The sequence below is a fragment of the Giraffa tippelskirchi genome, chromosome X (assembly GCF_054371585.1).
Source record: "Giraffa tippelskirchi isolate mGirTip1 chromosome X, T2T-mGirTip1v1.2.pri, whole genome shotgun sequence".
Classification (NCBI taxonomy): domain Eukaryota; kingdom Metazoa; phylum Chordata; class Mammalia; order Artiodactyla; family Giraffidae; genus Giraffa; species Giraffa tippelskirchi.
This window is the reverse complement of record NC_137289.1, coordinates 35,291,686-35,314,373: the sequence shown is the minus strand read 5'-3', so window position 1 is coordinate 35,314,373 and position 22,688 is coordinate 35,291,686. Positions and strand designations below refer to the sequence as shown.

At 41.4% G+C, this 22,688-nt stretch overlaps 1 protein-coding gene and 1 pseudogene across 1 annotated transcript in view; both read right to left on the bottom strand.

Moving 5' to 3' along the window:
* Positions 1 to 22,688, bottom strand: part of LOC145535601 (uncharacterized) — a 97,504-nt gene that overhangs the window by 6,024 nt on the left and 68,792 nt on the right. The gene's annotated exons all lie outside the window — the stretch shown is intronic.
* LOC145536042 (BCL2/adenovirus E1B 19 kDa protein-interacting protein 3-like pseudogene) lies at positions 9,444 to 10,089 on the bottom strand (annotated as a pseudogene).

Here is a 22,688-nt window from a genome sequence, read left to right as displayed (position 1 = left end):
GTGGTTTTGATTTGCATTTCTCTAATAATGAGTGATGTTGAGCATCTTTTCATGTGTTTGTTAGCCATCTGTATGTCTTCTTTGGAGAAATGTCTGTTTAGTTCTTTGGCCCATTTTTTGATTGGGTCGTTTATTTTTCTGGAATTCAGCTGCAGGAGTTGCTTGTATATTTTTGAGATTAATTGTTTGTCTGTTGCTTCGTTTGCTATTATTTTCTCCCATTCTGAAGGCTGTCTTTTCACCTTGCTTATAGTTTCCTTTGTTGTAAAAAAGCTTTTAATTTTAATTAGGTCCCACAAAACTGGGAATAGAACTGCCATAAGACCCAGCAACCCCACTGCTGGGCATACACACCGAGGAAACCAGAATTGAAAGAGACACACGTACCCCAATGTTCATTGCAGCACTGTTTACAAGAGCCAGGACATGGAAGCAACCTAGATGTCCATCAGCAGACGAATGGATAAGAAATCTGTGGTACATATACATGATGGAATATTACTCAGCCATTAAAAAGAATACATTTGAATCAGTTCTATTGAGATGGATGAAACTGGAGCCCATTATACAGAGTGAAGTAAGCCAGAAAGAAAACACCAATACAGTATACTAATGCATATATATGGAATTTGAAAGATGGTAACGATAACCCTATATGCGAGACAGAATAAGAGACACAGATGCATAGAACAGTCTTATGGACTCTGAGGGAGAAGGTAAGGGTGGGTCATTCTGAGAGAATAGCATTGAAACATGTATATTATCATATGTGAAACAGAACACCATTCCAGGTTCGATGCATGAGACAAATGCTCAGGGCTGGGGCAATGGGATGACCTAGAGGGATGGGATGGGGAGGGAGGTGGGAGAGGGGTTCAGGATGGGGAACACATGTGAACCCATGGCTGATTCATGTCAATGTATGGCAAAAACCACTACAATATTGTAAAGTAATTAGCCCCCAACTAAAATAAATAAATTTATTAAAAAACAAACAAACAAACAAAAAAACCAAACCATAGCTTTGACTAGACAGACAAAAAATAAAATAAAATAAAATAAAAATAAATATATATGGTATTATTTGCAGCACATGGGATCTATTGCCTTGACCAGGGATCAAACTCAGCTCTCCTGCATTGAGAGTGTGGAGTCTTAGCCACTGGACTACCAGGGAAGTCCCAACCTCTTTTGCTTTAAATCCTTGGTTGACTCTTCCTCTACCCCTTCAATGTAAACATTCCACATTGGCCCTGTCCTTGGCCCTTATCTTTTGTATTCTCTCTGTTTTGATGAACTTACCAACTGCATATATTCACTTATCTTCTCTACGTGAATGGCTCCTTAATCACTGTCATTTATTCATGTCTTCATTCATTAATTACTTACTGAATACCACATATGTAGAGTGACTTTGATCCACTCCAGTGTTCTTCCCTGGAGAATCCCAGGGATGGGGGAGCCTGGTGGGCTGCCGTCTATGGGGTCGCACAGAGTCGGACACGACTGAAGCAACTTAGCAGCAGCAGAGTGACTTTGGGCTTCCCTAGTGGCTCAGCAGTAAAGAATCTGCCTGCAATGCAGAAATCAGCAGGAGATGTGGGTTCGATCCCTTAGTTGGAAAGATCCCCTGGAGGAGGAAATGGCAACCCACTCCAGTATTCTCGCCTGGAGAATCCCATGGGACAGAGCCTGGTGGGCTGCAGTCCATAGGGTGGCAAAGAGTTGGACATGACTGAAGCTACTCAGCACGCATGCAGAGTGACTATACAATTTGTCATTCTAACTGGGACATTTTGAGTATGAAAGGGGATCAATATTAATGCTTATGTCAGAGCACTAGACATAAACCAGATTGGCCAAGCAAATTGAAACATATGGTAACCCTAAGTATAAGGTACTCTGCCAAGTATTATGAAGTTAAAAAGTAAATCATAAATGCATCCTGTCCCCAAAGAGCATTAAGTCTAGTAGAGTGAGGAGACACCAACATAAACAGAATACTATTAGAAAGTGATAAATACCCTAAGAGAGGTCCAGATAAAATATACTGCATTTTCAGGATGAGAGGAGATTTATTTTCTCCTTGAAGAATCAGGAAAAGCTTTGTGATAGTGGCATTTGAGTAGACCTTGGGCATGCAAAGATGGTGGTGGGTAGAATTTCAGGTGGAGGGAACAATACAAGCAGGGCCTCCCTCATGGTTCTTCAGTCTGTGTGCTGCAAAAGTGCTACACCTAAGAGGGCCCTGTCCACCTTGTTAACATCCCTATTAGTTGAAAATGTTCGTATTTTAATAACGTTCTTGTTACCTCAAAGGTGAGTGATTTGTACGTTTATTACAAAAATTTTCTACTAGATCACAGGAAAATGTCATTTTCTACCAATCAGTACACAACAACAATTTTTTGACAGATGGAAGTAAGTGTCTGAGGAGGAGACAAATTTTTCTACTTCATACCAAAATGGGCTAGAGATAATCCCGAGTGTGTGCAAAGGCATAATAGAGAAAATTGTGGAGCACAAATAGGACAGAGAGTCCATTTGGACAGACTGTCAACATCAGTCTGACAAAAGCTTGGGGTGCATGAAAAGACACAACAAAAACAAACTGGAAAAGTAGATTCAGTCCAGATTGTGGAGGGCTGTGAGTGTCACCATAAGAAAATCAAACTCTAGTCAGTAGGCACAGGTCAGAATGGTTTCTGGAAGTTACCTTGGAGGACTTCCCTGGTGGTCCCGGTGTTAAGACTCCATGCTTCCAATGCAGGGGGTGTGGGTTCGATCCTTGGTCAGGAAACTAAGATTCCACACACCATGCAGTGTGGCCAAAAAAAAATTTATTTTTTTTTTTTTAAAAAGAAGTTTTCTTTTTTTAAAAAAGAAGTTCCTTGGGGAAAATGTATAAAATACTTTCGAAAGGCAAGAACTGGGAGTGACTGGAAGACCAGTTAGATGCTCACTGGCCTTGTAGTATAAGCCAACATTTTGCAAAGTAGCTCTGTGGAACTAATGCTATTTCCTCTGGATTTTAACAACTACACCAGATAGCAGGAGAATAGAAGCAGAGAAAGCTTCATGGTTTCATTCAGTCCTACCATCTCTCCACAGCCCTGACTCTTGTACATTTATCCGTGAGTGACCTGCTAATGCTTCATATTTCACATACCCCAAATCAAACCCATTATCTTTGTCCTGAAAACTATTTCTTCTGTGCATACCACCACAAAACAAGGGTGGCTTAAATAAGAACTTCAGAAGTAGGCAGGCCAGGACTAGTATGACAGCACCATGAAATCTTCAGGAATCACAAGACTCATAGGTATATACATTCTGCCAGTAGTATGAAAATGAAGGCTAGAATTCTAGCCATAACATCCTTGTTCCAGACTGTGCTCGAGGAAGAAGAGAAGAAATGTGTGATCCCTACCCTTTCAAGAAGACTTCCTGAAATGATCACATAACACACCCACATTTACCTCATCAGCCAGAACTTAGTCACATGGACACATACAAGGAAAACTGAATGAACATGTGTCCAGCTAAAAGTCCAGTTTCTCTTATTTTTTTTTAAAGGAAGAATGGATTTGGGGGGGTAATTGGCAAGGTCTACCACAGAAGGTGAAATCTATAAGACTGAAAAGGAGAGGGAACTCCCTGGTGGTCCAGTGGTTAGGGCTCATGCTCTCACTGCCAATGACTCAGGTTTGATCCCTGGTCTGGGAACTAAGATTCCACAAACCGCATGGTGCTGCCAAAAAAAAAAGTCATAAGATTGAGAGGGAGAGCAAAGGAAAGGAAAGGGTGTCAAGAAAGGCAAGTTTTCCAGCATGTATGGTTGAGAGAGGAATTATTCTTTTATTTGCAACTGAACCAATATACTCTAGTGTAGATTTATGCATTCTAAGTTGTTGTTGTTTAGTCGATAAGTCATGTCTGACTCTTTGAGACCCCGTGGACTGTAACCCACCAGGCTCCTCTGTCCATGAAATTCTCTAGGCAAGAATACTGGAGTGAGTTGCCATTTCCTTCTCCAGGGGATCTTCCCAACCCAAGGATTGAACCCAGAAGCATTTTAAATAGTTTACCCATTTGGTACAATGCAGAAGATACTAATATAGTCCTACTAGCAGATTTGATTATAGCTACACATAGAAATTGGGGTTTCCAAGGTGGCACTAGTGGTAAAGAACCCACCTGCCAATGCAGGAGACATAAGAGATGCGGGTTCAATCCCTGGGTCTGGAAGATCCCCTAGAGGAGGGCATGGCAACCCAATCCAGTATTCTTGCCTGGAGAATCCCATGGACAGAGGAGCCTGGCAGGCTATAGTCCGTGGGGTTGCAAAGAGTCAGAAACAACTGAAGCAACTTAGCATGAGCACATGCAAACATAGAAATGAGAATTAGAAAAGAGCCATTTGGAGTCCTGACTATTACAGACTGCATTAGCAGGAATCACAGTCTATATCACCAGATCTTCAAATAGGTGTTATAAAGCCCTGTTTTATTATGATTATGCTTTGAAATTATATTTCCAAGAAATTAAAATACATGACTGTCCTTATCATTTTTAATCTAATATACATGATATACATACAAGCTATACAGTAGGCAAATAATTTAGTAGTTTTTTATTGACTGTTGTTTAGTCACTAAGTCATGTCTGACTTTTGCAACCCCATGGACTGTAGCCCACCAAGCTCCTCTGTCCATGGGATTTCGCAGGCAAGAATACTGGAGTGGATTACCATTTCCTCCTCCAGAGGATCTTCCCGACCCAGGAATTGAACCCATATCTCCTGCATTGGCAATTGGGTTCTTTACCACTGAGCCTTTGATAGGGTCAAGAACAAATCGATGCTCAAGGTCATAGGGTTTCTCAGATGGCTTTAAGCACAAAGTCCTCTATTGGGCTTTCTAGCAAGCAAGTTTGTTTTTCCCAGACAGATTGGTGACCCCAGCTTTCCCTTCTATTACCCCTCAAGTGGGGCTTGAGTGCACAGTTAACCATGGATGGAACTGAGGTTAAGCCTAGATCCCTCAACATACCCAGTATTGATCTGCATGGGCCATGATTCAAAACAAATTTTATGTTTTCCCAAATAGAACTCCCTCCCCATTTGCAAAGACCAAACACCCAAAAACACACCCAAAAGATGCTGCTGGATTGCTTAACGGCCCAGCAAAGAGGGATGAGAGACATCCTGAAAAGGGACCATCTCTACTCTGGACTCAATCAACAGATATGGGAAAGGAGGGGAGCAGGGAGGAAGAAAGGGACAGGGAGTAGAAAAAAAATGTGGAAAAAACTTGTGTGCTTTGCTTTAAATTGCTTTGCTTTGGTTTTTGGTTAAAAAATGTACTAGACCTAAACAATATCATAATGAGGCAGGTCAGTATTTACAGTCCTTCGAACCCCATTTAACCTTTCTGTGCCTCATTTGTTAAGTATGTTGGCCAAGATCACATACCAAATCAGTGACACAGTCATCATGAGGCCTCAAGTGCCTGATTCCCAGTTTCATATTTTAAATAAGCCAAGTGACAGAAGAGAGGGAAAAATTGGGTCAGAGAAAAAATCTGGCCTGAAAAAAATCTGTGTTTCAAAACAAAGCCAATTACACAAAGACATGATATTTCTCATCTAAACAGAAAAACAAACTGGGGCCTTAATATCTTTCTTTTCCGATGCATACACAGAGGCACTTTTCAATGGTGAGAAAGGCAAAATGATGGATCTACCCTTATGGTCAATTCTTTTATCTGATGACACTCTATTTCTTGTAAAATTTTAGTAGAGTTGGGAAAACAAACAGGTCAAGTAATTGCCTAATATAACACAGCTATGAAGATCCAACTAATTAACAAAGGGGTATATGCTCATATAACTAACACCAAAAACAGATGTCTAAAATAACAATTGCTAGTATTTGTCCTTTAGATTCCTGGTCATCTAGATTGTTTCCCACCAATTTTCTCTTGTTTCCTTAACTTTAGATTCCTAAAGTTGTACTTCAGCTTTGATAGCTGCCTCTAATCCCATAAATCATGGTGTCTCATTCATAGTAATTTTTTGAATCTTGGCTTTCTGGCTTACATATCAATTTTGCTGGCTCCTTTGACTTTTGTGTTTATTACCCTTTCTTTCTTTCTCTCCTTCTTTCTCTCTCTCTCATAGACACACACACACACACACACACACACACACACACACACAGAGGAAAAGGGGGAACTCCAGCAGGTTTGGCAGCCTCTAGTGCTTTCCATAAGCACCTGGGGAATATGGAAGAAGCACCATTTTTCTTATTCCTGGGACAAAAGCACTGTGAGGAAAAAGGCAGTGATGGGACCAAGTAGCTTTACTTAAGGCAAAACTAACAGGACTCACAGCTGATCTGGGCTTGAGGAGGCAGATGAATATTCTCAGGTTCTCCTTTAACCAAACTGATGCTTCTTCACCAACCAGTTTCCCATTGGAGCACTATGCAGCCTTCCCAGCTGTTATATTTCATGAATATAACACCACTGCATGCCAGGACAGGAGTGCTGCTGATACATTTATAACTCTAGAGTGTCACCTGTTGAGAATGGTCCAGTAATCCAAGAAAAGGAAGGGGCCTGAATTTGGCCCATCAAGACCTAACCTGCCACTCCCCAACCCTGAGCCATCCCAACAACCTCAGACCAGGAAACTGAGTACAGATGTCCCTCAGCTTGTGTGGCGATTGGATCCAGGACAACCCCATCCCCACCAAATGGATGCTCAAGCCATAAAATGGCTCAGTATTTGCATATAACCTATGCACATTCTCCTGTATGCTTTAAATCATCTCTAGATTAAGTATAATGTATAATACAATGTCATTGCTATGTAAATAGTTGCCATTGCATGGTAAATTCAAGTTTTGCTTTTTGGAAGTTTCTGGAATTTTTTTCCCCCCCAAACATTTTCAATACGCAATTAGGATGAAGAAACTGCCCATACAGAAGGCCAACTCTACTGGCCTCCCAACCACAATTCAGGGGCAATGGACCAGGACCCAAGTCATGGAGCTTGTCTCCTACCTCACGCACACCACAGAACTTGTCAGGCACCCAGATAACCTTGGGAAGGCTTGGCCTTGCTCATCCTGAAGGGGTGGATTCCTTTCTCTCTATTTATTCAGAATCACCCACCACCACCATATGCATTGTTGTCAAATCAACTTATGTTTGTTCTCATCACGTAGAACCTGGACTCTTGGCTCCATACCCCAATGTTAACACCCATATTTAGCCCATATTTTAGTTTTGGTGATACTATGGGCTCTCCTCCGAGACCAGAGCTTTGGATCTCATCTAGTTTTCCCTTTGTTTATTTTGTTTGTTCATTCTTCCAGAACGAGATTGGGTTACTTTATTTTGATTACGAAAATACTATATATTCATTGTAAAGAATTTTTCTTTTTCTTTTTTTGGTTTAAAATAACTTTATTGCCCAGGATATGTTTTTTCCTTGTGTTGTATTTTGTCTGTTTTATTTGTTTTTGTTTTCTTTTTTCATAACTATAAATTCAAGCTTCCCTTTGTCTTGAAAAACAAAACAACATGTAGCTTTCATATCATTTGCAACCTGGTCTCATTTGAAGAGACAGGTGGGAGCTATCTTGCAAGAGTAAGATTTATACCATGAATGGTGCAGGTCTAGGTCTGGTGGTACAGAGAGGAGACAACGGCATTCTTGACAAAGTTAAATCTGCCGGTGGTGTTTGCGGAAAAGAAGCCCTTTCAAATTTCTAAATGACAGTAAAATCTCATTAGGCAATTCTGAAGTGTTTTACATGGCAAAAAGGGAATGAGGTTAGTAAAATGCCTCAACAGAGTTGGAATAAAATACTGAATTTGAGAGTTACTGGAACTTGGATATGTAAAAAGAGGGTGGAGATTGGGACATGCTTACAATGGTCTCAGTTATTTCAGTTCAGTTCAGTCGCTCAGTCGTGTCCGACTCTTTGCGACCCCATGAACCGCAGCACACCAGGCCTCTCTGTCCATCACCAACTCCCTGAGTCCACCCAAACCCATGTCCATCGAGTCGGTGATGCCATCCAGCCATCTCATCCTCTGTTGTCCCCTTCTCCTCCTGCCCTCAATCTTTCCCAGCATCAGGGTCTTTTCCAATGAGTCAGCTCTTCGCATCAGGTGGCCAAAGTATTGGAGTTTCAGCTTCAACATCATTCCTTCCAATGAACACCCAGGACTGATCTCCTTTAGGATGGACTGGTTGGATCTCTTTGCAGTCCAAGGGAGGGACTCTCAAGAGTCTTCTCCAACACCACAGTTCAAAAGCATCAATTCTTCAGCACTCAGCTTTCTTTATAGTCCAACTCTCACATCCATACATGACTACTGGAAAAACCACAGCCTGGACTAGACGGACCTTTGTTGGCAAAGTAATATCTCTGCTTTTATGTTATGCTGTCTAGGTTGGTCATAACTTTCCTTCCAAGGAGTAAGTGTCTTTTAATTTCATGGCTGCAATCACCATCTGCAGTGATTTTGGAGCCCAGAAAAATAAAGTCAGCCACAGTTTCCCCATCTATCTGCCATGAAGTGATGGGACCGGATGCCATGACCTTAGTTTTCTGAATGATGAGCTTTAAGCCAACTTTTTCACTCTCCATTTTCACTTTCATCAAGAGGCTCTTTAGTTCTTCTTCACTTTCTGCCATAAGGGTGGTGTCATCTGCATATCTGAGGTTATTGATATTTCTCCTGGCAATCTTGATTCCAGCTTGTGGTTCCTCCAGCCCAGTGTTTCTCATGATGTACTCTGCATATAAGTTAAATAAGCAGGGTGACAATATACAGCCTTGATGTACTCCTTTTCCTATTTGGAACCAGTCTGTTGTTCCATGTCCAGTTCTAACTGTTGCTTCCTGACCTGCATACAGGTTTCTCAAGAGGCAGGTCAGGTGGTCTGGTATTCCCATCTCTTTCAAAATTTTCCACAGTTTATTGTGATCCACACAGTCAAAGGCTTTGGCATAGTCAATAAAGCAGAAATAGATGTTTTTCTGGTACTCTCTTGCTTTTTTGATGATCCATCAGATGTTGGCAATTTGATCTCTGGTTCCTCTGCCTTTTCTAAAACCAGCTTGAACATCTGGAATTTCATGGTTCATGTATTGCTAAAGCCTGGCTTGGAGAATTTTGAGCATTACTTTACTAGCATGTGAGATGAGTGCAATTGTGCGGTAGTTTGAGCATTCTTTGGCAATGCCTTTCTTTGGGATTGGAATGAAAACTGACCTTTTCCAGTCCTGTGGCCACTGCTGAGTTTTCCATATTTGCTGGCATATTGAGTGCAGCACTTTCACAATAGTCTCAAGTTCAAATAAACTACTGTGACAAGACACCACTTCACAGGTCACACGCTGGCCCGGGGGCTCTTCTCTTCCCTCAGTAGGTGCTGGCAGAAGGTGTGCTCAGTCATTTTCCAGTGTAAATGCCTAGCCCCAAAGCCAAAACATGGGAGAGGAAGAGAGATGGAATGAACACCTTAAGAAACTCTATGGAGAAGATCCCCCCTTTCTTCATGGCTCCACTTTTCCTTATGCTTAAGGAAACAATGTTTAGGGTGCCTGAAGTGGAACTCCTTGGGTAGAATGTTTTCAGGTCTACTGGACCAATTGAACACCCAGTCTACGCTTTTCTTCAGAGCATCCACCTCTTTCTCTCCCTCTGCAACTTCTTCTTCTGACTGAGAGCTATGGCCCTTGCTGGTGTGCATTTCCACATCAAGCATGATCTGCCCATCTTCTTGTGGGGAATGGCTGTCGCAGTGAGAACTGCCTCTTGAACTGCTCTGTCTGGATTCATTCTGTGCATCCAAAAGAATCTTCTCCATGTCCCCATTGTGGATGGAGGACGAGGAGGGTACAAGCTCTAGCCCCCCATTCTTCTCATTGCCATTGCTGCTGTTCATAGGGAGCTCCACCCAGGAACTGTTGAGGCCAGCAGGTGGTGGCAAAGACTGTTCACCTTCCTCACAGTTACTGTTGTTGTTGTGCTGGGGCAGCAGCTGTTCTACTAAGTGAGACAACATTGTCAGGCGGCTGGAAGAGCTGCGGCCCTGCAGTAAGGACCGTCTCCGATTCTCGGGCATCAACACCAAGAATTTTTCTAAAATATCAGCCAATTGAGATTGGTTATAAAAGATTTTCAATTCATATCAGAATATATATAAAAAGAATATATATATATATATATATAGAACTAAAGAGCTTCTTGATGAGGGTGAAAGAGGAGAGTGACAATGCTGGTTGAAACTCAACATTAAAAAATCCAAGATCATAGCATCTGGTCCCATCACTTCATGACAAATAGAAGGGGAAAAAGTGGAAACAGTGACAGACTTTATTTCCCTGGACTCCGAAATCACTGTGGATGGTGACTGCCATCATAAAATTAAAAGACGCTTGCTCCTTGGAAGGAAAGCTATGACAAACCTAGTGTGTGTGTCCTCAGTTGTGCCTGACTCTTTGCGACCCCATGTACTGTAGCATGCCAGGCTTCTCTGTTCATGGGACTTCCTAAGCAAGAAAACTGGAGTGGGTTGCCATTACCTCCTCCATGGGCTCTCCCCAACCCAGGGATTGAACCCAGGTCTCTTGCATCTCCTGCACTGGCATATATGCTGCTGCTGCTAAGTTGCTTCAGTCGTGTCCAACTCTGTGCGACCCCATAGACAGCAGCCCACCAGGCTCCCCCGTCCCTGGGATTCTCCAGGCAAGAACACTGGAGTGGGTTGCCATTTCCTCCTCCAATGCATGAAAGGGAAAAGTGAAAGTGAAGTTGCTCAGTCGTGTCCGACCCTTAGCAACCCCATGGACTGCAGCCCACCAGGCTCCTCCGTCCATGGGAGTTTCCAGGCAAGAGTACTGGAGTGGGGTGCCATTGCCTTCTCCGACTGGCATATATACAAAAAAATTATTCACGATACCACTACCCAGTTGATACCCTCTTCTGACTCAACTAAGAATTTCCTGATCAAGCCCTGAGGAACCCCATCCATCCAAGTTGTACCAGCCTCTGATATTCCCTGTGATTAGATTTGGTTTGCTTGACACTGAATGAGGATCCAGAACTTTGGTCATAAACAGGGTGAGAATATTTGGCATTCTCTCTCTCACCATGAGCTGGTCACAAGGTGTATAGGCGGATCCATCATCCTCATCAGCACTGAAGGCCTATAGCCATGCTAGACACCTGGGATAGACACCCGCAATATGAAAGCAAATGACTTCAGACAACTGACCTGGATTTACCCGGTGCTCCCAAGAGCAAGCACGTTCAGACATCAATTTGAGACCTTGTAACAGTCTTTAGGAGATTGAGATGTGTAACACACACACATAAATTAGGCATTCACTATGTAAAGTGTTTTACATTATGCATTTCATTTTAGATTGCCTAATATTTTAGAATTTCTCATGTCTCTGATTCGAATCTAAAATCTTCAAATAGATGTTTTGATCTTTCTAGAAGCAAGTACTTGTCTATTGTGAGATAGTTAAAGTTTGAACTTTTTACACTGTTATTCTTTTAAAATACAGGACTACTTTTAGTGTACCAAGACCATAATTTTAAGCTGCTTTCATTACTCTCTATCTAGTCAAGTTAAGTTATTCAAGCCACTCATGATTCTAGAGTAAGGGAAGAGCTCCACCTTATGGTACTATTTTGAAGTACACCGAGAAAAGGCCACGATTTTTAGAATTGTCCTAGAAACTCAAGAGGGGCTTCCCTGATAGCTCAGTTGGTAAAGAATCCACCTGCAATGCAGGAGACCCTGGTTCCATTCCTGGGTTGGGAAGATCCACTCCAGTATTCTTGGGCTTCCCTGGTGGCTCAGCCGACCTGGGTTCGATCCCTGGGTTGGGAAGATCCCCTGGAAAAGGGAAAGGCTACCCACTCCAGTATTCTGGCCTAGAGAATTCCAGGGAATGTATAGTCCATGGGATCGTAAAGAGTCAGACTGAACAACTTTCACTTCACTTCACTTAGAAACTCAGAGGGGAAAAGGATTAAAAAATACAGACCACCTCCCCCAACAAATTGTAAATCCTCTTCCATGATATGCTCAAAGTGCCAAAATGGCCAAGGCTAAGTTAAAATTAAGCAAAATCTTTCAGTTGGCTATTGAACTGGGTACTAGTAAGAAACGATACATATACTAAATTGGTAAAACAAGAGTCCTTTTTACTTGATACCAAACATTATCATCATAACTAATGATTCTTGAGTTCCTATTATGAACCAGATTATGGTCTATGCTGCTGCTGCTGCTGCTGCTAAGTCACTTCAGTCATGTCCAACTCTTTGCGACCCCATGGACTGTAGCCCACTAGGCTCCTCGTTCCATGGGATTCTCCAGGCAAGAAGACTGGAGTGGGTTGCCATACCCTTCTGCAATATATATATATATATACATGCTAATTTAATACTCATACAACCCTATAAGAGAGGTACTATTATAAACTCCACTATCCAGATGAAGAAAGTGAGGCCTAGAGAAGGTACATAAATTTCTCAAGGCCACACAGCTACTAAGTGGTAGAGCTGAGAGTCACTAGCCCAGATTCTAAACCACCATGCCATACTGCCTCTTTCTAAAGCTCAAATTCAGTAAGATCTCTCTCAAAATAAACAACTTGAAGCCATGCTCTTACCCATTCTTTCTCAAAATATTCATAGATGAAGGCAAGACAAGATCCCTGGTTCAATTTCTATTCCTCTCATGGTGGTCCAGATTTGTAATTCTTTGGCTTATCTCCTATGTTCCTTCCCAACTTTGGCAATGATTCTATTTGTGATTTTGAGTATAAAGTATTGCAGTAGAGAGCTATACACTGAACATTTGCACCCCTCCAAAATCCACATGTTGAAACCTAATCTCCCATGTGATGGTATTAGGAAGTGGGGACCTTGGGAGGTACTTAGGTCATAAGGGTGGAACCCTCATGAATCAGATTAGTGCACTTATAAAATACACTCTCAAGAGCTCTTTGCCCCTTCCACTGTATGAGGACACAGCCAGAGGTTGGCTAACTATGGACCAGGAAGCAGGTTCCCAGAAGATATTGAAGTCTTCCAGCACCTCATCTTGGACTTTCCAGCCCCCAGAACTGTGAGAAATAAATGTTTGTTGTTTAAGCCACCCAGTCTATGATTTTTCTATTATAGCAGCCCCAAAGGACTGAGACACTGAGAACTTAGATTTTCTGTCTCTTCCCCCTATTTTACCTCAGGCCCCTCAAACATCATTCATTTAAAATCATGTTGAAAATGACATATTTCCATAAACAACAAGGTCTTACTATAGGGCACAGGAAACTATATTTAATATCCTGTGATAAAACACAACGGAAAAGAATATATACATGTATAACTGAATCACTTTGGTGTACAGCAGAAATTAACACACTGTAAATCAACTATATTTCAATAACATTTTAAAAAGGACACATACCTAAAAATTTACCAATGCTAATATAACTCAAATCAGAATTTTTCCTAAAGCATTTGTTTCTTTAAAAATGGTCTCCTGTGGTACTTTTTAAAAATCTGGTAGAATCTATAGGTTTTTTTCCATGCAGTTTGAGCAAGCACTGGGTTTCATGGAAAATCATAAAAGGTATTTTCCAATATTTTCAGTATTAATACCTAAGTTATACTCCATTAAGGGAAAAACCGTTTCTTATTTACCTAACAAAAATTTATTGAGCTTTTAATATTCCTAGGCTGTAAGGACACAATAATGAAAAAGCCAGATATGGTCCCTGCCTTGATGGAACTTATGGTTCTGAACACTATTCAAGACAGAAAAGAGAAAGGAGATGACTCTGACCTAGGAATGCCTTCTATATATATAGATATACATTTTTTTTAATTTAAGATATATTTTAAAAATAATTTACTACTTTAAAACAAAGGTTATCAGCATGCACATTCTCTGACTAGGTGACCAAAAAGTAAATTTACAATCTTTCTAATTCCGCTGAGAGAAAGCAAAATCCATGAATATTCCATTAGGGGAAAAACAGGATTTTATTCTATATTCAAAAATTACCAGATGACATTTCTCTTAGACTGCCAAAACAAGGAAATTAGAGAGGCCTAGGGCTATCCTGGAAGCCACCATACCATGGGCAGCTTGCCTTTGGAATTTGGAATTCCTAGCTAAACTGGAGGCAATCTGGAAGTAGCTCAGCCTGACCCAAATTAGAACCTTGGTTAAATTCCTCCTTCCCTTTTTATGCCTGTGATCCTTGGGCACCACCCAAATTGCAAGTTCTGGCTAGACATCAACAATCCAACAGTTATCTCAATGCCAATCCTCTCTTCCTCCCTTTTCTATCCAATTTCTTAACTCCTCCTCTCTCTCCCAACACTTCCACTGCACAGTCTGGAACTCTAATTCCATGGTAAACAAAGTCCACTTCTATGTGTCCACTTTTTTCCTGAACATTCACTCCATCTCCTGTTGCTAATTGAAAGGTAGTTCTCCACCTACAGCACCATGTCCCATAAAGCCATCTCAAGGCTGTATTCTCTTCCACAGCCTATATGCAGGGTGAAGGTGAGGGTTAGGGAGAGCTATGTCACCATTCACCTTACTCCCCCATTGCATTTTCGAAACCATGGTCACCAAACATTTTTAAGTACCATACAGTAAATATTTTAGGCTTTGTAGGATATACTGGCTCTTTTGCAACTACCTGACTCTACTGTTGTAGCTTGAAAGCAGCCATCAACAATATGCAAACAAATAGACATGGCTGTGTTCCAATAAAACTTTATTGACAAAACAGGCAGCAAGACCAGACTTGAACATAAGGATGATCAATACACTGTCATGGCCTCCCAGTGCCTTGAATTCCTCATTCCCAATGATTTTCACTCCACCTTTAATACCTTCAAACCAATTTGCCACTCTCCCCACAACTCTTATCCTGCAGACTTTCCAACTCTTTGTTCCCCAATAAATCTGATCTTTAAGCTCACAACCCCTCCATTGCCTCCCTATTAGTTTGCCTCCACTGAGCCTCACTTTTCACTTACCCAGTCTGGATGCCATGGTCAGTCACTGCACTCTCTTATATCCTCAATCCCCTTGCTCCCTTTTCTTTCCACTGTACATTGTTCACTATCAAAACCATACACCATTTCTGAACAAATTTAATTACCAGCTTTCTCTGATTCTATGGCCAAATGGCTGAACACAGCTGGAGAACACTGTCTGTGTTAGTCACTCAGTCATGTTGCCTCTTTGTGATCCCATGGACTGTAGCCCACCAGGCTCCTCTGTCCATGGAATTCTCCAGGCAAGACTATTCGAGTGGGTTGCCATTTTCTTCTCCAGGGGATCTTCCCGACCCAGGGATTGAATCTGGGTCTCCTGCATTGCAGGCATATTCTTTACCATCTGAGCTAGAAGGGAAACCCTGTACCACTATATATATTTGAGCCACTATGAACTCATAATTTTAAATCCAGCTGGGCCCTCACAACTTCTAGTCTATCCTTTTTAACAGTCTTCCAGTAACTCTCTATCACATTTATATTAGGCAAGACAACATAATGCTGTAGAGAGACTGCAGGCTTAGAATCCAGATAGACTTGGGTTTGATATCTGGATCCACCATTTACTAGCTGTATGGTCATGAACAAGTTATTTAAATTCTTTTTCTCTCAGTTTCCTCAAGAGTAAAATGGGAAAATAATATCTACTTTATATCTTAATAAGATTATGTATGTAAAACAATTAACATGCTGCCTGATACCCAGGAATTGCTGAATAGATGAGAGCTATTAATAAGAGCTAATGGTATGCACCCAACATAGGAGCACCACAATATATAAGGCAAATACTAACAAGTATGAAAAGGGAAATTAACAATAACACAATAATAGTGGGAGACTTTAATACTCCACTCACACACATGGATAGATCAACTAAACAGAAAATTAACAAGGAAACACAAACTTTAAATGATACAATAGACAAGTTAGATTTAATTGATATTTACAGGACTTTCCACCCCAAAACAATCAATTTCACCTTTTTTCTCAAGTGCACACGGAACTTTCTCCAGGATAGATCACATCCTGGGCCATAAATCTAGTCTTGGTAAGTTCAAAAAAATTGAAATCATCCCAGTCATCTTCTCTGACCACAATGCAGTAAGATTAGACCTCAATTACAGGAAAAAAACTATTAAAAATTCCAACATATGGAGGCTAAACAACACGCTTCTGAATAACCAACAGATCACAAAAGAAATCAAAATATGCATAGAAACGAATGAAAATGAAAACACAACAACCCAAAACCTATGGGACACCGTAAAAGCAATGCTAAGGGGAAGGTTCATAGCAATACAGGCGTACCTCAAGAAACAAGAAAAAATCAAATAAATAACCTAACTCTACACCTAAAGCAACTAGAGAAGGAAGAAATGAAGAACCCCAGGGTTAGTAGAAGGAAAGAAATCTTAAAAATTAGGGCAGAAATAAATGCTAAAGAAACAAAAGAGACCATAGCAAAAATCAACAAAACTAAAAGCTGGTTTTTTGAGAAGATAAACAAAATTGACACGCCATTAGCCAGACTCATCAAGAAACAAAGGGAGAAGAATCAGATCAACAAAATTAGAAATGAAAATGGAGAGATCACAACAGACTCCACAGAAATACAAAGGATCATAAGAGACTACTACCAACAGCTATATGCCAATAAAATGGACAACTTGAAGAAATGGAAAAATTCTTAGAAAAGTATAACTTTCCAAAACTGAACCAGGAAGACATAGAAGGTCTTAACAGACCCATCACAAGCACGGAAATCGAAACTGTAATCAGAAATCTTCCAGCAAACAAAAGCCCAGGACCAGACGGCCTCACAGCTGAATTCTACAAAAAATTTAGAGAAGAGCTAACACCTATCCTACTCAAACTCTTCCAGAAAATTGCAGAAGATGGTAAACTTCCAAACTCATTCTATGAGGCCACCATCACCTTAATTCCAAAACCAGACAAAGATGCCACAAAAAAAGAAAACTACAGGCCAATATCACTGATGAACATAGATGCAAAAATCCTTAATAAAATTCTAGCAAACAGAATCCAACATCATATTAAAAAGATCATACATCATGACCAAGTGGGCTTTATCCCAGGAATGCAAGGTTTCTTTAACATTCGCAAATCAATCAATGTAATACACCACATTAACAAATTGAAAGATAAAAACCATATGATTATCTCAACAGATGCAGAAAAAGCCTTTGACAAAATTCAGCATCCATTTATGATAAAAACCCTCCAGAAAGCAGGAATAGAAGGAACATACCTCAACAGAATAAAAGCTATATATGACAAACCCACAGCAAACATTATCCTCAATGGTGAAAAATTGAAAGCATTTCCCCTAAAGTCAGGAACAAGGCAAGGATGCCCACTTTCACCACTACTATTCAACATAGTTTTGGAAGTTTTGGCCACAGCAATCAGAGCTGAAAAAGAAATAAAAGGAATACAGATAGGAAAAGAAGAAGTAAAACTCTCACTGTTTGCAGATGACATGATTCTCTACATAGAAAACCCTAAAGATTCTACCAGAAAATTACTAGAGCTAATCAATGAATATAGTAAAGTTGCAGGATATAAAATTAACACACAGAAATCCCTTGCATTCCTATACTCCAATAATGAGAAAACAGAAAGAGAAATTAAGGAAACAATACCATTCAACATTGCAACAAAAAGAATAAAATACTTAGGAATATATCTACCTAAAGAAACAAAAGACTTATATATAGAAAAGTATAAAACACTGATGAAAGAAATCAAAGAGGACACAAACAGATGGAGAAATATACCGTGTTCATGGAGTGGAAGAATTAATATAGTGAAAATGAGTATACTACCCAAAGCAATCTATAGATTCAATGCAATCCCTATCAAGCTACCAACGGTATTTTTCACAGAACTAGAACAAATCATTTCACAATTTGTATGGAAATATAAGAAGCTTCAAATAGCCAAAGCAATCTTGAGAAAGAAGAATGGAACTGGAGGAATCAACCTGCCTGACTTCAGGCTCTACTACAAAGCCACAGTCATCAAGACAGTATGGTGGCACAAAGATAGAAATATAGATCAATGGAACAAAATAGAAAGCCCAGAGATAAATCCACGCAACTATGGACACCTTATCTTTGACAAAGGAGGCAAGAATATACAATGGAGAAAAGACAATCTCTTTAACAAGTGGTGCTGGGAAAACTGGTCCACCACTTGTAAAAGAATGAAATTAGAACACTTTCTAACACCATACACAAAAATAAACTCAAAATGGATTAAAGATCTAAACATAAGACCAGAAACTATAAAACTCCTAGAGGAAAACATAGGCAAAACACTCTCCGACATAAATCACAGCAGGATCCTCCATGACCCACCTCCCAGAATATTGGAAATAGAAGCAAAAATAAACAAATGGGACCTAATTAAAATTAAAAGCTTTTGCACAACAAAGGAAACTATAAGCAAGGTGAAAAGACAGCCGTCAGAATGGGAGAAAATAATAGCAAATGAAGCAACAGACAAACAATTAATCTCAAAAATATACAAGCAACTCCTGCAGCTGAATTCCAGAAAAATAAACGACCCAATCAAAAAATGGGCCAAAGAACTAAACAGACATTTCTCCAAAGAAGACTTACAGACGGCTAACAAACACATGAAAAGATGCTCAACATCACTCATTATTCAGTTCAGTTCAGTTCAGTCGCTCAGTCGTGTCCGACTTTTTGCAACTCCATGAATTGCAGCACGCCAGGCCTCTCTGTCCATCACCAACTCCCGGAGTCTACCCAATCCCATGTCCATCAAGTCGGTGATGCCATCCAACCATCTCATTCTCTGTCGTCCCCTTCTCTTCCTGCCCCCAATCCTACCCAGCATTAGGGTCTTTTCCAATGAGTCAACCCTTCGCATGAGGTGGCCAAAGTATTGGAGTTTCAGCTTCAATATCAGACCTTCCAATGAACACCCAGGATTGATCTCCTTTAGGATGGATTGATTGGATCTCCTTGCAGTCCAAGGGACTCGCAAGAGTCTTCTCCAACACCACAGTTCAAAAGCATCAATTCTGCGGCGCTCAGCTTTCTTCACCGTCCAACTCTCACATCCATACATGACTACTGGAAAAAACATAGCCTTGACAAGACAGACTTTTGTTGGCAAAGTAATGTCTCTGCTTTTAAATATGCTATCTAGGTTGGCCATAACCTTCCTTCCAAGGAGTAAGCGTCTTTTAATTTCATGGCTGCAGTCACCATCAGCAGTGATTCTGGGGCCCAAAAAAATAAAGTCTGACACTGTTTCCACTGTTTCTCCATCTATTTCCCATGAAGTGATGGGACCAGATGCCATGATCTTAGTTTTCTGAATGTTGAGCTTTAAGTCAACTTTTTCACTCTCCTCTTTCACCTTCATCAAGAGGCTCTTTAGTTCTTCTTCACTTTCTGCCATAAGGGTGGTGTCATCCGCATATCTGAGGTTATTGATATTTCTCCCAGCAATCTTGATTCCAGCTTGTGTTTCTTCCAGTCCAGCGTTTCTCATTATTAGAGAAATGCAAATCAAAACCACAGTGAGGTACCATTTCACACCAGTCAGAATGGCTGCTATCCAAAAGTCTACAAGCAATAAATGCTGGAGAGGGTGTGGAGGAAAGGGAACCCTCTTACACTGTTGGTGGGAATGCAAACTAGTACAGCCACTATGGAGAACAGTGTGGAGATTCCTTAAAAAACTGGGAATAGAACTGCCATATGACTCAGCAATCCCACTGCTGGGCATACACACTGAGGAAACCAGAATTGAAAGAGACGCGTGTACCCCAATGTTCATCGCAGCACTGTTTACAATAGCCAGGACATGGAAGCAACCTAGATGTCCATCAGCAGACGAATGGATAAGGAAGCTGTGGTACATATACACAATGGAATATTACTCAGCCATTAAAAAGAATACATTTGAATCAGTTCTATTGAGATAGATGAAACTGGAGCCCATTATACAGCGTGAAGTAAGCCAGAAAGAAAAACACCAATACAGTATACTAATGCATATATATGGAATTTGAAAGATGGTAACGATAACCCTATATGTGAGACAGAATAAGAGACACAGATGCATAGAACAGTCTTATGGACTCTGAGGGAGAAGGTGAGGGTGGGACGTTCTGGGACAATAGCATTGAAACATGTATATTATCATATGTGAAACAGAACATCATTCCAGGTTCGATGCATGAGACAAATGCTCAGGGCTGGGGCAATGGGATGACCCAGAGGGATGGGATGTGGAGGGAGGTGGGAGAGGGGTTCAGGATGGGGAACACATGTAAACCCATGGCTGATTCATGTCAATGTATTGCAAAAACCACTACAATATTGTAAAGTAATTAGCCCCCAACTAAAATAAATTAATTTATTAAATAACATAAAATAAAATAAAAGGCTTCCTAAGTAGAAAAAAAAAAGAGCTTATGGGACTTCCCTGGTGGTCCAGTGGTTCAGACACCATGCTTCCACTACACGGGGCATGGGTTCAATCCCAGGTCAGGGAACTAATATCCTGCATGCCACATGGCATGGCCAAAAAATAGACTATAAAAAAGCTTAAACATGACCTTTAAAAAAGCAAAATGAGAGCTCCTGTTCAGGAGGTGACTGTATCTCCTACTTTGATAAGACCATTAAGTGTTTCTTAGCTGAGGTCCCCAAAAGGCAGAACAATGGTTTATGTGCTATTTGGTTGCATCATAAGAAAGTGCTGAAATTCAGCCATTCTGACAGACAGAAGCCATAAGATTCAGCCTTGTAAGTTACTAGAGAGCACTCCCAGGGAATCTTCCCAGGTGGTGGTAGAATTTCCCCGCCAACGCAAGGAGACATAAGAGATGTGGGTTCAATCCCCAGGTCAGGAAGATCCCTGGAGGAGGGCATGGCAACCTACTCCAGTATTCTTGCCTGGAGAATCCCATGGACAGAGGAGCCTGGTGGGCTACAGTGCATGGGGTCTCAAGAGTCGGACACAACTAAAGCGACTTAGCACAAAGGAATGAGAGAGTCAATATAAAGGTTTTCTTTGTCAAAAGTTTGCACCCCTGGGCTGCATTAACTCCTCCACATTTCCAGGCTCTTCCAGGCTACACCATGCATGAGCGCCCCAGGCAGTCCCTCCCTGTCTCAAGCCTCAGTGTCTGAAGGAAAAGTGCCAGGGCCCAGAGCTAAGAAGCTGCAGGGTTGCACCTTGTCAGTGTGTCTGAGCCCATTGAGAGAATGGGCTGAAACAAAGCAATAGCCAAAGGCCCCTGAGACAATCAGGCCCAGAGGATCTAAACTGGTGAGGAAGAGGTGGCTGATAGATGTGCCCAGCCTCGATTTCCTTTCACTGTGCAAACTTTCCTGCAACTGTAACCCACTCTTTCTTTTGGCCAGAGGAAGGGACATGGCTATTGCCCACCCTTCCAGGTCCCCCAGCCTCCCCACACACCCTGTGCTCAAATTTCCATCCCTCCTGTCTCCTCCAGCCCACCTACCCTGGATTTTTTTTTTTTACCTTCAACTCTCTCACTCCTCTAATCCATCCCCCTCTACCAATACCTCCTTAGGGCTTTCCTTTCCTTTAAAGGTCCTTCCTTTGCCTCACACAGGCTTCTAGCCACTTCCTTTTCTCTTTCTCTTCCTTCTCTGGAAAATACCTGAAATGAATAATCCAGATTTCCTCTGTCAACTTGCTCACCACATGCACTGGTCTCATCACTCTACCCAAACACCTTCTCTGAGGCTGCCACTGACCTCTGTATGGCAATATCTGGTAGACAAAATTCCAGCCACATCTATCTTGGCTTCTCTGCAACAATTGGATCTGTGGACACCTCCCTCCTTACTGAAACACATTCTCAGTCCAGTTACCACGCCAATGCTATTGGCCACTTCTCCTATTGCTCTTGCTGGCCTCTTTTTCTCTCAGCCTCTATCCAGCCCTTAAGTGTTGGTATTCCCCAGAATTCTTTTCTCCTATTATCCCACACACTCTCCATGGATGATATCACCCATTCCCTGGATTACAAGCACATGTGGGTAACTTCCCAGTTTATCTCCAGCCAGACCTCTCCCTCCACACTTATTTTGGAAATGCCTGCCAAGTAGCTGCCTATAGCCACCAAACCACAATTGTTCCTATCCAAAATTCTGATACTCCTCCTGTCACTACTAAGGTCAGTTGAAGTATCTGGACCTGAGTAGAGATACAGCCCAAGGAGCAACATCTTGCACAGGGCATGAGGGGGGTGCAGACGAGGGATGACAAGGAGTAGTGACTCGCTCAATGTGGTTCCTTTAACATGCTCTACCTACTACTTAATGCACTGTGGTGACCTGAATAGGAAGGAGGGCCAAAAGGGAGGGGATATATGAATATGTATGATTGATTCATTTTGCTGTACAGAGCCTGCCTGCCAATACAGGAGACATAAGAGACACGGGTTCGATCCCTGGGTTGGGAAGATCCCCTGGAGGAGGGCATGGCAACCCACTCCCGTATTCTTGCATGGAGAAAGAATCT